Genomic DNA, 17,548 nt, shown 5'->3' on the forward strand with positions numbered 1-17,548 from the left:
TTTTGTAATTTTGACTGGTAAGAACCGATACTCTAACAAAAGATATTACTGTACCGCACTACTGCAGAATAATACTTCAACAATAAAAGATAAACGAGAAAAAAAGAACAAAAATTACTTAAATTGCAAAGGAAATGCGCCATATACAACGACAACACACAGTGCTCGTGCAAGTGTCTGCCAAATGCAAGATGTGTCAAAGTCTTTAGGAAGACTATGCAATGCATCATAAAAACAAATTGCCTGCGATGAGCGTGAAGTCACAACAGTTTACATTAGATTCGTTTTAGCAGTTACGAGCGGGCTCATGCGCGTGCACAGTTGAGTTGCTTTTGAGTAGCAGATTCTCCTGATTCTGGCTACAGGAATGTGGATTGGCTGTGCAAGTAGCCGCATCAAGCAGCTAGATGCTACCGGGAAAATTCATATTCTTGAGGAAAAAAACTTGTATCACAAAGTGCCTAGCATGCAGCGCATGTTTGTCTATTGATTATTCATATGATTTTGAAATGCATTCCTATTGGATTTTGAATATTTTTGAACACATTTTAAGTTGATTTTTGACTGAATCATAAGTTGATTTTTGAATGCATGCATAGTGTATGTGATGTCTCATCGCATCTAGAAATAAACTTCCCGTAGATGGGACAGGGCTATACGAGCTGAGCGGACTAAAGCCAAACGGATGAATGCCAATTGCTGTCTGATTATGTGGTTGATTGGGTTTGTGAATGATCAGTGTTGTTATAGTTACTAGCGAAATCCATAGAGTCAGACTACCAGAGTAGAAATAAACAACGCTCAGGAATAACAGGTGAGAAAGATTATGTATTATCTTCTCTGTGTATCCAAGGAAATGAAATTTTGACAGAAAATTTTTGGCCATATTGCTACACTAGTAAGGACCAGTAGTACAGTTCTCGTCTAGCAGCCACTTAAGTTCTATTCTGGAAGTAACATGGAAAACGTGTTGCACAAAAACATAAAACGCCTAACTGAAAAATAATTGCAGGATAACCTAACCGGTGATTCTGGCAGGGTTAGTGAAGTTAATCAGTGAACAAATTTTGACAATGGCACGAATAGCTACAGAATTGGTGGTGGCAAGATTGTTTGTGGAACAAGGAAGGAGAAGAAACAGGGACAAATTATGGGAGAATAAAACGATCCCAAATTTATATAAAAATTTCGTAATACTACTTTTCGGTTTGTGTGTTCGTGCTACTTAACAGTGATGTTGCTGCTGGCTGACTACATCACGTGTCCTATGCTCTCAATATCGGCTGGCGAGATCATGTGACATGAACTATGACTGGCTTACAAAAGCGCATCCCAATCTTGATTTCAATGATTTGGAAAGTAACATGTGGTGTTTGGTGGAATTCTAATGTATACTTTTGTAATACGAAAATACGCAGCATGCATGTTGCTGCACATGAAAGATATTTCCAAATCTTGTCTTTTTCCCTGAGTTTCGTTTTCTATAGTGCCAGGAAATTCTATGCCCATGTATAAAACCATAACCATTCAAAGGATTGATAAGAGAAAATATACTGTCACTTAACATGGAGAAAGCTTGTTTTCACCTGGGAGAAAGTGTATTTTTATCCGTGAAAAATCCGGGAATTTTTTTTTCCTTGTCTGCGTATACACCCCGATAAAAGTCCAGGAGCGCTTTCAGTTATTTATTGCACAAGAATAAAACATTGTACAGATATCATACGTATGTCATTTTGAAGAGAAACCCTGAAAGTTCATTTATCATGTGTACCGTGCAACGGTTCTTTCGCGTTCTCGTCAATACGGTACCAGGACGTTTAAGTTCTACCACTGTAAAGATGGAAGATCCATGATTAGGAATGTCAGAACTGTGTAGTAAGTAGTGACAGGCACACTCCAAACCATCGACTCTCAGAGAGTGATTTTAACCATGTTCAACCTAATGGTAAATTATCAAACTATTTTTCTCCGAATCATACAGTTTGTGGGAAAAGCAGTGAGAATAATTACTTTTGGAAACCTTTTATCAGACAAATCCTGTTATAACAATAAACTGTTTTGCTTAATAAAATGGCCACCAGCCCAAATCGGGCACAGTGTCCACACAAAAAGATGAAGTCAATTTTCGACACTGAATAAATAACTACTTTCACTTACTATGTAACTGAAACACAACCACTTAATTTCCGACCAAGCGAGGTGGCGCAGTGGTTAGACACTGGACTCGCATTCGGGAGGACGACGGTTCAATCCCGTGTCCGGCCATCCTGATTTAGGTTTTCCGTGATTTTCCTAAATCACTCCAGGCAAATGCCAGGATGGTTCCTCTGAAAGGGCACGGCCGACTTCCTTCCCCATCCTTTCCTAATCCGATGAGACCGATGACCACGCTGTCTGGTCTCCTTCCCCAAATAACCAACCAACCAACTTAATTTCCATTTACTTGGGTCACTTGGCAGTAAGTACTATTAATCCCACTTTCTGTTACTTATGGAATTTATCACTATACTTCAGTAATTATTTAAAGAAGACACACACGTTTCAACAAGGATACAAAAAAAATATTAAACTTATAGCTATTATTCATATGACCAAAACTATTATTTAACATGACTAGATTTCATTTCTTTAGGACTTTTATTTGTTAACATTTAACTAACACCAATATTTGTCTGGCTTTCTTTGACATGGAGAAGCAGCACGAACAAATACTGTTAAGATTGTTGCAGTTAAACAGTTATGTTACCTTACTTTCAAAAATGCTATTGAAAACTTATCCTCATGGTCATGCAAAGCGGTGGTTCTTAAAACGATATGTGCAAACTTTAGTATTTAATAATAATTTTCAGAATTTACTACCAAAGCAATACTATTGCCAGTAATTTACTATTATTCAAGCTTCAATAAACATCAGAATACTCGGAATAAATTCGTTTAGGTAAGGACCCTAATGAGGTAAATGAAATTTCCAGAATGAGATTTTCACTCTGCAGCGGAGTGTGCGCTGATATGAAACTTCTTGGCAGATTAAACCTGTGTGCACCGACCGAGACTCGAACTTGGGACCTTTGCCTTTCGCGGGCAAGTGCTGTACCATCTGAGCTACAGAAGCGTGACTCACGCCTGGCCCCCACAGCTTTACTTCTGCCAGTGTCTCGTCTCCTACCTTCCAAACTTTACAGAAGCTCTTCTGCGAACCTTGCAGAACTAGCACTCCTGAAAGAAAGGATATTGTGGAGACATGGCTTAGCCACAGCCTGGGGGATGTTTCCAGAATGAGATTTTCACTCTGCAGCGGAGTGTGTGCTGATATGAAACTTCCTGGCAGATTAAAACTGTGTGCACCGACCGAGACTCGAACTCGGGACCTTTACCTTTCGCGGGCAAGTGCTCTACCATCTGAGCTACCGAAGCACGACTCACGCCCGGCGCCCACAGCTTTACTTCTGCCAGTATCTCGTCTCCTACCTTCCAAACTTTACACAAGTTCTTCTGCGAACCTTGCAGAACTAGCACTCCTGAAAGAAAGGATACTGCGGAGACATGGCGTAGCCACAGCCTGGGGGATGTTTCCAGAATGAGATTTTCACTCTGCAGCGGAGTGTGTGCTGATATGAAACTTCCTGGCAGATTAAAACTGTGTGCACCGACCGAGACTCGAACTCGGGACCTTTGCCTTTCGCGGGCAAGTGCTCTACCATCTGAGCTACCGAAGCACGACTCACGCCCGGCCCCCACAGCTTGACTTCTGCCAGTATCTGCACACAGTTTTAATCGGCCAGGAAGTTTCATATCAGCGCACACTCCACTGCAGAGTGAAAATCTCGTTCTGGAAACATCCCCCAGGCTGTGGCTAAGCCATGTCTCTGCAGTATCCTTCCTTTCAGGAGTGCTAGTTCTGCAAGGTTCGCAGAAGAGCTTCTGTAAAGTTTGGAAGGTAGGAGACGAGATACTGGCAGTAGTAAAGCTGTGGGGGCCAGGTGTGAGTCGTGCTTCGGTAGCTCAGATGGTAGAGCACTTGCCCGCAAAAGGCAAAGGTCCCGAGTTCGAGTCTCGGTCGGTGCACACAGTTTTAATCTGCCAGGAAGTTTCGTAAATGAAATTGAAAAATTATGGTTAAACACAAAGGTACATTTAACTCTTATATTCAACTGATTGAAGAAGGATGGTTCATACTGTGATACACTTCTAAATAAAGTACTTTGCCTGTTACTGATGTCGAAGGTGGCATGAGGTGGTGCTGCATAATAACATTGCACAGGTACGGCTCTTGATGTACATAGCTCTATCTTCCTCTTGGTGGCAATGGTAAAATAGCAAATTTCTGAGCTATTAATTTATTGCTGTACTGCGCCATCATGTAGAACACGTCTGAGCGTGTTCACCACTTGCAGGGCAGCTACCGACTGTGTGTGTCACTTGCACGCCAATTCTCACTCGTGTGCCCCACCACCTTTCCCATTCCACCACAGAAGAGTTCCGTTCTACCTATGATCCCTACACATTTTCATTTTACACTTGTGCTTACAAAAATCCTAAGTATGAACCATCTACAATTGCGTGACAGCACATACATACAAAATTGACATAATTAATTACAGTTGTACGTGAAATATTACATAATTATTTACAAAATATGTTTTAATACATTTATTCCACCTACATCGAAGAGGTTATTTTTAACAGATAAACTACACTTAACAAAAGCTTACTCTCGTTATAGTATTTGTTTAATTTTTCAAAATTATTACGGAACAAAAAATTTAAAATATACAGATTAATGGCAGTATTATATTTACAATAGCATTACAACTGCCACAGCGTATTTTGGTAATTTGCCGATAGTTGGTGCTAGTCACAAGTATGGTGAGTTGAGGTACGTTGTAGTTTGACAAATGGGAAAGTGAACAGGCATAAATGTCGAATATGGGATTCAAAGCATCCACACAAATGCATTGAATTTGAGCGTGATTCCCCAAAGGTAAATGTTTTTTGTGCCTTGTCACGTCGAAAACTGTACAGGCCATTCTTCTTTGTCGAAAGCACTGTCACTGGGTATTCCTACTTGGACATGTTTCAGCAGAATGGGGCTCCACCCCATTTCCATCATGAAGTTTGTGGGTACCTGAACATTGGTGGATTGGCCGTGCTACAAAAGGGGACAGCTGTTTCATGAAATGGCCATCCTGATCACCAGACCTCACTCCATGTGAGTCTTTTCTGTGGGAATACATTAAAGATCTGATGTATGTACCACCTCTACCACGTGATACAGCGGAAGTCCGGGAGAGAATACGGGAAGCGACTGCCACAGTCGACGATGCCATGCTAGGATGGGTATGGCAAGGTATCAATTACCATACTGACATGTGCTGGGTCTCTCATGGTTTGCATATCAGATGTTTGTAAAAAACAAAAACTTTCACAGTCTCTCTTCAAAGTGCAATATGTATGAGACCTGTACAATGTTTAGTTCTTTTGCAATAAATAATGACTGAAAGTGTTCCCGGACTTTATGTACACCCTGTATGTGACAACCAGGAACTGAAAGAAGGTTTAATTACTCCAGCTTTTAGTAAATCTGAGGCATTTTTTCTACTGCAGGCTGCAAGTGATAAGATATGCAATATGGTTTCCAGGCTATTGGCTTGGTATCATATGTAGGAATCTTGTGGTACATTAAGAAGTTTGACAGAAGTTGTTTCTTTTCTTCAGATGAAGTTGCAAAGTCAGCTAGAATGGGGTACAGTTGACAGTGAGTATATCTAACAAACAAAACATTTATTTGTATGCCTGTATTGATGAGGAAGGTAGAAGTTCTGCTGTTCATTTATCTTGCAAACTTGAGCAATTCCTATCTCTCTTACCAGATTGGCTTTGCAGAAGGGGAGCAAGGAGCAGTGGCAGAACTGCTCCCATTCACATTTCACGTATTCACATTCCTTCGAGCACCTCGTTGACCTACTTGGTTAGCTGACCAGTGCTGTAGAGATGGATAGTTTTCTCTCCCCTTGTCTGATTTTTCTAAAACAAGCACATGCTGGTGCCAAACACTAAGGAGCCGTGTAACTTTTTGTCATTTGCAACGAGTGCAGCACACTTCGTCAACGAATGCACATCAGGTGGGCTTTATCCCAGTGGATGATTAGACGAATTGTTGCACCTCCTTTGTGAGTTTTATAGCCTATCTTAGTGTACTCAGTGTACTTCACCTTGTCACGTACCTGTGGGGTCAATCCTGCGAATGAGTGAATCTGCACGGCAAGTTTCTGATTTCCTGAGTGGTATCTCATTCCTTTCATTACTTTCTGTTAGTACATATGTACGACAAGACACAACTCTTATTCGGTCAGAAAATCACTCGAAATCCTCTCCAGAATTTTGTTATTTGATGGAAAAATTGTCCTTATAGTAGCTGACAGTATTTATTTCTGTACATATCTTCAACGCATTCTGCAAGGATGTCAATTGCCTTGGTATTTCTCAGCCCTTCCTTGAATCTACATAAGCGTGAGCCACTCCTTGCAACTTCGTGCTGGTGGTCAGTCGATGGGGACAGTTTCCCTGTATCCATTACATTTTGTACTACTGTGTCAACGTTTACACCTAGTTTAGAACCGCCTATGGGAACACAGAAGTAGGGAAGTTAGGCTAGCTCCAGGCACAGTGCTGTTTCGCAGCATCACATTTACTAATGCCTCACTAAGGTGCCTTTGCAGATTATCATTTTTCACACGGAGTTGCTCCACCCGTGTTTGCAATATGTTGGATCCATCTCTAGTTGCCTCTGTGATGTGGTTGAGGGAATTGCTTTAAACTAGACACACACACACACACACACACACACACACACACACACACACACAAAATTTGATCACAGACCTCGATGATGTCAGTGGCAACATTGGTCCAGAGGCCTTTCCCCCTACAAGTGGAGCTTGCACATTTAATATGTAGTAATTGGATAGATAAAAAAATCCAGTCACCAAGTGATGGAAGGAGAAAGGTTTTACTTATGCAAGCTTTTGAAGCCAGTGGCCCCTCCTTCCAGCATAAAGATTGAACGGGTAGGGAGAGGGGTGAAGGGAAGGGAACTTGAGACGTCTAGGGAAAGGGGTGGGGTTCTGAAAAGTCACCCAGAATGCAAGGTCAGGGGAGACTTAACAGATGGGATGATTAGGAAAGACACCAACCATTGCTTGGTGAATGGATTTTTTAGCTATACAATTACAGTATATTGTCAGAAATCGTATATTTTGATTGTTACAATTAAATTGTTCATTGACAATAGATTGGGCAGCAATGCAGTGGCGATGCCCGGTGTCGAGGTGGCATCGGGACATCATAATCATGATGTGGCCTCGTGTGACCACGATAGAGGAGGCAGACGAGGTTGAATTTCCTTACCTAATGGCAGTGATGGCAGCGTGGCATTAGGCCTGGTTAGACTGTGGTGGGCAGCTTGGGCTGACTGTGCGAAGCACTTGTCTGTTGCACTGCAGCATGGAGCCATTCTGTCCTGCATGGTGGTTTCATACATCTGTTCACGGCTTAGTAATTTGTATGGGGCACCTCAAAGCTGAAAGTTGGTCAAATTTGGCATCTCACTTCAGATGGCAGTTCTTACACCCACTTGGGAGTGTAATCAGGATTGGATAGTGATGTGGACTTGTAATTAATATACATACTCATGTTGGGAAAAGTAAACCATATCAGTTTATTTGCTCATAGGGATTACATTGTGAGAATTGTGAGGAGGACAACAGAAGGTAGTTCCAGAACCATCATGGGGCAGAAGGGAAAATGCCAAGGTGAAGAAACTGAGCCATTTAGTGTTTGCTATAGGTGGCGGTTTGGAACATAGGAGAGAGGTGTTTTTCAGCTCTGATAGCAGTCAGTGTCTAAAGTCAACTGATCCTGTGGCATGATTTGGTTGGTAGGTAGGTCTTTACAGTGATCATTTATCCTAGTCCATCATTAACTGGTCCATTGTTGTATCAGCAGCAAGGCGACAGACTGAATGGGAGCCCATTTGTAAAATGAAGTAATAGTAATTCCTTGCTTACGGAGACTGGAGTAGCACCTTGCAAACAAACTACTTTCCAATAACAGTTTTAGCCACGGATGTGACATTTCCTGAGCCTTTTACACAACTATTGTGTAAAAACGGGTGTTTGTGAGACTTTAATATGGTGCATCATTTAAACTATATATTTTCAAATTACAAGAGTATAAATATGAAAAACACTGAATGTGACACTTAAGTTTTGTGAATATGTAAATTAACATGGCATCCGGTATCCTTTAACATAACATAGATCGCAGCCTAGTTAGGCGATACATGTTATTTGTCCATAAAAATATGTCTGATCTCTTCATTTAAAAATATTATTTAGCTAGTTAATATATAAAGAACTCCCCACTGTGTGTACTTCGTGGTGTAATATTTGCAGAAATGACAAAAGAATTGTCGGCTTAGGACATCATCAAAGTGTGACAGATATGGAACATCTTCTCGTGCTACGAAGGGGTTATTTACTTATTGGGGTTGTGGCTTGGCAGTGTTTTGGAAGGCAGAGAGGAAGAGGCACTGTCTGCAATATCAACACCCAGAATAAGCTTAAGAAGGCTGAGGGGCAATGTCACTCTCTTCTGTGGTGTTATGAGATTCAATTTGAAAATGTTGTTCTCGTTAATGAGATCTGTTTACTCAATGTATATGAATGTCACATAAGAGTAACAAAATACAAAAGAGTTGTTTAAAAGGCAGTTATGTTATTTTTTGGCTTGAAGACTAGAGAGCTGTCTTACAGCCCTCAATCCTCTGCAAATGGAAGCAAAGTCACATGACAAGACATGGTGGCAGTGCATAGCAGGTCCTTAACATGGAGAAACTACAAGAAGGTAACTGACTTGAGGCAAATGTTTATGAGTAGCATCAGGGTGACAGATCATTGAAATGTAATGTGTCTTCTCAGCTCAGTACAGCCATCCCTCTCTTTTTCACTGTTAAATTTCACTACCAACAGTTCATGCTTTGACCACAAGTTTCATTCACAAAGTAGTAAAAATAATATGGAATAACTATTAAAATAAATTTGAGGGTTACCCAAAAAGTGAGGCACTAAATTTTTTTCCTTCAGTCATTATTTATTGAACACAACGATAAATACACAAAAGATAGAATGTTGTTTACTCTACATTCCCTATACTTCCATACAATTGCTAGCCTGTTCTATGGCCTTCATCCATCAAGATACAAGGGTGTGTGTACCCTGTCAGTGCCACTCCTTGTTCTGGTATTGAAGCCATTTCTCCACTGTAAGAATCACGTCTTTGTCATCCTCAAAATGTCATCTACAAATGTGATACTTTAATGAGACAAGCAAATGGAAGTTGGAGGTGCGCTAGGTCAGGGCTGTAGGATGGATGAGATAATACTGTCCAACCCTGCTTAATGATGGTTCTGAAGTCCTCAAACTTGTGTTATCATATAGAATCAGTCAATCACCTGGGTTATTATGGTGACAAAATCATTGGAAGCCCTTTTTGGGTTTGGTTAATGTGTTCACATCTGCTTCAGAAATATTGGTACTGTGTCTTGGCATCACATCAAAGAGTGAGAAGATTTAGTTTCCTCATGAGATAGTGCGTAACCCATTGTGCACAAACTTCTGAGTAATTAAGACTATGGACAATTGCATCCACACTTTCCTTCCTGAGTGACAGCTTCATTGCCAAGTGCCAAGTTGTTCTGCATTGGTCTTTGTGAATGAGCACATCAGCAAGCTGTGCCTGGTCAAGTTTGAAAGCCACGAATGGCCTCCCTGAATGAAGCAAATCTTGGAGCTCTGCCGAACCAATGTCTCCTAATGGCCTCACTCTCTTTGCCCAGTGACTAACAGAACTTCTGTCTATTGCAGATGCTCCATAAACAGGATGCAAACAATTGGGAATATTCTCGAAGGTTCTATTCTTTACTGTGAGAAGTTCAATGACAACACGCTGCTTGTAGCTTACATCATATAGAGACACCATTTCAAAACATTGCTACAGGTATGCTACCTGTCAGAATAAATGGGAAATTTGTGTGTGCAATTTGGAAACTTCAAATAATGTATATCTTAACTGTCACATTCATACAATTTTTGCTGATTGAGAAAAAATGTGGCACATTATTTTCCGGGCAATCTTCGTACTTTCAGTTAGCATGACACCCTCTGTTCGCTGCTGTGTACGGTGGCGAGAACCTGATCAATTGGGTGCAAATTTGATTTACGTGCTAGCTAAAGAGCTATGTGCTATATTTCATGTTGTGTTTGTGTCCTGCAAAAACATCCAATTTAACTGATGCTCCACTTTACAGATCTCACCAAACTGTCTCATTGTTGGTACAGTTTGTTACGCAAAAATATTGAGAACTCTGATGTCAGTGGATGAAACAGTACCTATAATCCAAGTTACAATTGAAGACTGCTTCATTATTATGAGAAATACAAATTTTTGATGCTAAAACCAGCCAGCTTTTGTTAAATATGAATGGAACGAATGCTTCAGGGCGAGGTGAAGAAAACCGAGAAAGACACTATGTTGCACCTTCATATTAGGCTAACAACTCTTATGGTGACAGATCTGTATATTTAGTCTTATTCACAGTCCTGGGCTCTTATTTCTTGTGTGATGATGATGAATTATGTTCGTGCTGACACAGCAAATAGTTTATGTGTGCATAGGATGGCAGGTCTCAGTTGTGAAATATTCTGAAGGGGTAGTAATACCTTTATAATTTGATGGGAAGCAACTTCCCATGCAAGCAGGATATGTGGATATTGTCAGATGTCTGGTGTTGTGCTGAAGACATTTGGTCCTCACAAGGTGAAGGTCTCTGAATGGCCAACCAATTTGAGTCATATTTGGCAGGGTGCTTGTATAAACCTAAAACAGAGGACTGAGATATTTTGGCTCAAGAAGCTCCCCCATCCTTATATTTGAGGGAACCACTCCTAAAGTTCATGACATGCGATTGATTCAAATTTGACAAAATCAATAGGTAATTGAAAATTGAGTGTTTTCATCATGTGGGGGGGGGGGGGGGGGGGGGGGGGAGGTTGCTGCATATGCCCATTTCGTAGAATCGAAGAAAGAAACTGAATATGCCTATGGTAAACACTGTTCAAAGAACTGCCACTGATGTAGCAATCAAGGCATGTGGCTGAGGAGAAGAGAACATTTTCTGCAGTTTTTTCATTAGTATTTTTGCTGTATTGAATCTAGTAGGAATAGGAAAGTCAAAAGGTAATCAGTGAAAAATAATAACAAGGTAGGGAAATAAATTTCTTTAATGACTTGGATTAGAAAGAATTATAATTTTAATCCTGGTTGCCCTACAAAGGCTCTTTCACTCACTGTTACATGCCTTCACTTACCTTTGAACATCTACATGGGTGGTACTTGTCATATAAATATTTGAAGCAAATATGCTTGTGGCACCAAGAACATGTAATGAAAGCAGCTTTTGCACAACTACATCATTCATTCTGCAGATTTGGCAGAAAACTGACTTGGCTTACATTTAAAAATATTTCGTTTTTGGTAATTACACTGAAGTGCCAAGGAAACTGGTATAGGCATGTGTATTAAAATACAGAGAGATGTAAACAGACAGAATATGGCACTGTGGTCATCAATGCCTGTATAAGATAACAAGTGTCTGCCGCAGTTGTTAGCTCAGTTACTGCTGCTGCAATGGCAGGTTATCAAGATTTAAATGAGTTGGAACGTGTTGCTTATAGTCGGTGCATGAGCGAAGGGACACAGTATCTCTGAGGTAGTGATGAAGCGAGGTTTTTCCATTTGACCATTCCACAAGTGTACCTTGAATATCAGGAATCTGGTAAAACATCAGATCTCTGACATCGCTGTGGCTGGAAAAAATTTCTGCAAGAAAATGACCAATGATGACTGAAGAGAATTGTTCAATGTGACATAAGTGCAACCTTTCCTCAGATTGCCATACATTTCAGTACTGGGCTATCAACAAGTATCAGCATGCAAATCATTCAACGATACATCATCAATATGGACTTTTGGAGCTGAAGCCCACTCGTGTACCCTTGATGACTGCATGACACAAAGCTTTACGCCTCATGTGGATCCGTCAACACCGACATTGGACTGTTGATGACTGGAAACATGTTGCCTGGTCGGATGAGTCTCATTTCAAATTGTATCAAGTGTATAGGTGTGTATGGGTATGGAACTGGCCTCATGAGTCCATGGACACTGCTTGTCAGCAGGGGACTTGTTCAAGCTGGTGGAGGCTCTGTAATGGTGTGGGATGTGTGCAGTTGGACTGCACACATCCTTGGAACACAACGGTGGCAGTGTACCTGTCAGTATGACTTTTGTTTACACTTTAGGTGGCGAACGTTGGCACGTTTGTATTATGTCCTCGATATTTCAGGATGGCGTACCAGCTGCGTTCCGCTTTGGGATTCAGAAGAAGCGTGTATGAAGCTGCTACCAGTGGTAATCAACAAGCCGAAACTGTCGAACATAACTCAACTTCTGATACACTGCACCATGGGTCTGGGGAAGAATCTACACAACATCAATTTGACATCTATATACGACTCTGATAAGTAACACTTATGTAACTATCCTTTCTAGATTACCTGTATCCATTCACGGCCATTGTGCATTCTGAAGAACTTGGGCAATTCCAGCAGGACAATGTGACATCCCACACATCCAGAATTGCTACAGAGTGACTCCAGAAACACTTCACTGGTCACCAAACTCACCAGACATGAACATTATTGAGTGTATCTGGGATGCCTTGCAATGTGCTGTTCAGACGATGTCTCCACACCCTTGTGTTCTTACTGATTTATGGACAGCCCTGCAGGATTCATGGTGTCAGTTACCTCTAGCACTATTTCAGGCATCACTCAAGTCCATGCCATGCCATGTCATGTTGCAGCACTTCTGCATGCTTGTGGGTCCCTACATGATATTAGGCAGGTGTACCAGTTTCTTTGGATCTCCAGTGTAATTCTAATGCACATCACGCATGCAACATCACCTAAAATATTGGTGCTGAAAATTGATCATGAATTATGCTATGAATTGTTGTGGAATGTGGATAGTTGTGAAATTCCTGCTGGATTTCCGGATGTACATTGCAGTTTTGAAACCTCCAAATAAAGTTCTGTACCACAGCTCATTGTAAACTAGCATAGCATACTCAGCTGTCTATGGTCCCTCGTGACATTTGTTTTCATATGAGGCTTCAAATTTTAATTTTTCACCAATCCAAGTTGTTTGAGAAATTTATTTACCTCCTTGTTATTATTCCTTAATAACTGCCATATTAACCCTCCTATTGTTACTAATTTCAATAAAGAAAAGAAAGATGACAAAAAATCCAGCAGAATGCATTTCAGAATTGAACACAGGTTCTCTGCTCTCCAGCCAGATGCCTTGATTGTTGCATCAGCAGTACTTTCATTGAATAGCATTTACTTTACGGGTACATAAGTGGCAGTTGTAATAGTTTCTTTCGCAAATCCCTAGGAAAAAAGTTTGCTTCTGGACACCACCTATGATGATTAAAAGTGTTCCATTTTCAATTGTATATCGATCTGGTCAGTTTTGAATCAAATTCACATCATGAACAGTAGGGATGGTGTTCTCAAAACCGATCTTCATTTTATGTTGTATAGAAGCAGGCTGCCAAATATGAGCTGAATTGGTTAACTGCATTTGTGGCCTTCTCCTTGCCCATGTTAAAAATTTGCGCTTTAGGCTGCTATTTTTGCATTGTTGTGAAGTACTGATCAACTGGTGGTAAAAGATTTCAAAGAAACCATTGAAGCTATAATAGTGCTTTAATTTGAAAACCTTTTCACAGTGTATGGTTTCTTTAATTGATTACATTTAATGGGTTTCATGTAAATGATTTCCTTTTTCTTCTGTGATGCCATATGTAATGTAGTTAAGAGGTATATTTTCGTTTTCATAGTGCTGGAACAGTGATATAAGCCATTTGATACTTCAAAAATAAGCTATTGGAAAGTAATACCAAACTCCTCAAAAACACCATCAAAATTGGCAGAAAGTAATACCAGAGTTGACAGAAAACAGCAACAAATAGGCAAAAATAACTCTGAAATTGGCCATAAAATAAAATGGATTTTTCCTGTCTCTGCTTACTGTTTGTTAGACAGACAGACAGACATTATTTCCACAACATAATACTTATTTCTTTGAGATTGTGTTCTTAGCAGTTGTATACCATTATTTACACCTGATTCTCTTATCTTGAATGTGCTGCCATACAGTGTATGTTCAAGTACAGCGTGTACATAAAATCGAGGAACATTTTCAATTATTTATTGCACAAGAACTAAACATTGTACAGATGCCATACATACTGCATTTCGAAGAGAAACTTTTCGAAATTTTATTTTTTTCTACAAACATTTGATATGCGAACCATGAGTGATCAGGTAGATGACAATACGGTAATCGAATTCTTGCCTTACCCATCCCAGCATGGCATCGTCGACTGTGGCAGTCACTTCCCGTATTCACTCCCTGAGCTCTGCTACATCATATGGTAGAGGTAGTACATATACAAAATAGTCACACAGAGTGACATCTGGTGATCAGGAGGGCCATTTCATGAAACAGATTTCCCCTTCTGTAGCATGGCTGAGCCATCGATGTGACAGCTCCGTGTTCAGGTACCCACGAACTTCACGATGAAAATGGGGTGGAGCCTCATCCTGCTGAAAGATGAACAGAGAGTCCAATCTCATTTGAGGCATCAGCCATTTCTGCAACATGTGCAAGTAGGAATTTCCAGTGACAGTGCTCTTGGCGAAGAAGAATGGCCCATACAATTTTTGACGTGACAAGACAAAAAACGTTTACCTTTGCAGTACAGATTCAGATTCTTTGTTCACCATTGACCACCTGAGGTGGAATAGGCAATTTAAATGGATATCATATAACATTTTCCTTGAATAGTACCGTAAAGCTAAATGAGCTTTGCAAATATTGCCCATAGATCATAACATACACCATAACATAAGATAAATACATTCAGTGACATCACATAATGAAATCCTTAAAAATTAATGTTGATTGATGTTATATTCATAAATTCTGTTACATTGTAAAAAGGATTGATTATTAACCAATTTAGTAGCTTGCTCTTGAAGCTACTTATGTGATCTGACTGAGAAGAAAATGGAAGTTTATTAAATATTTTTAGACTATTGATTCGATGGGAATTCCCTGTTCTTGTCAGCCTGTGCCTAAGTATGTCTAATTTTGTTTTGCCTCTGGTATTATGATGGTGCATGTTTTCTCCCATTTCAAAATCTGCTATATTGTTTTTTGCATACAATTCTGAGGCGTATATATAAAGATTAATAACGGTTAATATTTTCAGCTGAATGAGCAGTGGTCGGCAGTGCTCTGATCTACCAGAATTGCTCATTGGCCTTATCACTTTCTTCTGAATTTTTAGAACTTCAGTGATGTGAAGAGAGAGTCCCCATATCAGCAGTCCATACTCTATCTGTGACTGAAAGAGTCCAAAATAAATAACTCATAAATATTCTTTTGTCACCAGGCTCCTCAGTTTCCACATTAAATACGTAACTCGAGACAATTTTGTGCAGGTGTGGTTGATGTGTGTTTCCCACATTAACTTAAAGTCTACATGAATTCCTAGAATTTTAACTGCTTTCACCTATACCTCTTTTGACAATCCCAGTATAATCTGTTGGTTTTTATAAGGATTGCAAAGCAGTGTATTTGGTGAGAACCATTTTTGTGCTGCTTCCAGACCATCTTGCATCATATCTTGCAGAACTGATATGTTCTCGTGCTGAGCAAGCAAGGTTGCGGCATCAGCATAACCAAATAACAGTAGTGGGGATACAATGAGGTAAATCATTGACTGTAGTTATAAAAAAGAAGGGCCTAAGGACAGAACCTGTCTTAACTTCCAGCAATTGTGAGTCTCTGTTTCTGACATAGGCAAACTGCTTCCCATTTTTAGGTATGATTCAATTACTGCCAATGCAGAATCTTGTATGCCATAGAATTTGAGTTTAGCAATTAGGATATCATGAGAAATCCAGTCTAATGCCGTACTTAAAACACATAAAAGAAGTGAGGCTTTATTTTTATTCTCAAAGGTTGTTATTACTTCATTCACAATTGAAAGATCAACAGTGGTGATATTTTTTCCATTGCGGAAGCCAAATTGACTATTAGAGAGTAAGTTATGTGACTCAAAGTAGTGGTTCAGTTGGTTATAAATAAGAGATTCAAGTACTTTCAAGAAAATGGGAACTATAGAAACTGGTCGGTAATTTTTGAGATCATGTTTGTCCCCTTTTTTATACACTGGGATAACTTTCGATATTTTTAGAGTTGTAGGATAGACTCCAAACTTTTGACACCTATTAAACAGAAAGGCCAATGGTTCACTAATTATATGCTTTGTTTTTTTAATTATGTAATTGGACAACCAAGAGCAGTCCATGCTCTTGGAGTTTGAGAACTTTGCCACTACCTTTGTAATCTCAGTGGGTGCGATTGTCCTCCATGTAAATGTATTGTTTGCAGGTTGTTGTTGCTTAAGTAGATCACTTGCATTAGTGGTTGTTGTTTCAATTTTGTTCTTAATATAACTTACAGAGTCCATGAAAAAATGATTAACTTTATCCGGGTCAAGAGCTATGCGATGTTCATCATTCCTGCAATGCTCTTGTGCAACAGCATTCCATGCAGCTTTGCACTTATTAGCAGCTCCTTCAATGTATCTTTCGTATGCTGTTCTTTTTGCCATTCTAAGCTTAGTTCTGTAGGTTCTCTTACATTCAAGGTATGCTTTGTACAAATATCTTTCTGCTCCGTTCCATCTTTATGAGAATTTTTATACATGTGGTACAACGATAACGTATTCTCCCTCATATTGGTAAGTTTATCTGTGTACCACTTAATGTTTTTCTTTATAGGTTGGCTTTTAAGATTGATTTTTATAAGAGGAGAACAAGAATAGCACAAATCTAAATAATTTTTAATGAAGTTCTTAAAAGCAGTTTCAGTTTTATTTACTCCCATTTGACAGTTATATTTACAGTCCCACTTAATATCTCCGAGTTTCTGAATGAACTGGTTTACTACTTCTTCCTTCTGCCCTCTAACACATGTTACCTTTTCCTTAGCATTGGCACCTGTGTTTGGGGAATACGCTCAAATTCAGTGCATTCGTGTGGATGCTTCATACCGTAGATTCGACAGTTGTGCCTGTTCACTTTCACAGTACTGTGAAAAGTTACTTGGTCGCTAAAAATGAAGTGTTCAACAATGCCATACCCACCCCATTCACTTGTTACAACTGTGAACAAATCTCAGAATGATTGTCTTTGTCATTGCCATTGAGCTTCTGCACTAGCTCCAATTTTAATGGTTTCATAGACAACTTCTATAGCAGGACTTTCCACAATGTCATTGGAGTCATTTC

At 39.8% G+C, this 17,548-nt stretch overlaps 2 non-coding genes across 2 annotated transcripts; one reads left to right on the forward strand and one right to left on the reverse strand.

Annotated features, from left to right (window-relative positions):
* Positions 1–3,642: 3,642 nt before the first annotated feature.
* Trnas-cga lies at positions 3,643–3,716 on the reverse strand. The gene has a single exon. It is a non-coding gene; the product is annotated as a tRNA-Ser (tRNA).
* Positions 3,717–3,991: 275 nt separating this feature from the next.
* On the forward strand, positions 3,992–4,065 carry Trnal-caa. Its single transcript has one exon. It is a non-coding gene; the product is annotated as a tRNA-Leu (tRNA).
* Positions 4,066–17,548: the final 13,483 nt, after the last annotated feature.

Source organism: Schistocerca piceifrons, chromosome 11 (assembly GCF_021461385.2).
Source record: "Schistocerca piceifrons isolate TAMUIC-IGC-003096 chromosome 11, iqSchPice1.1, whole genome shotgun sequence".
In the NCBI taxonomy this organism is placed as follows: domain Eukaryota; kingdom Metazoa; phylum Arthropoda; class Insecta; order Orthoptera; family Acrididae; genus Schistocerca; species Schistocerca piceifrons.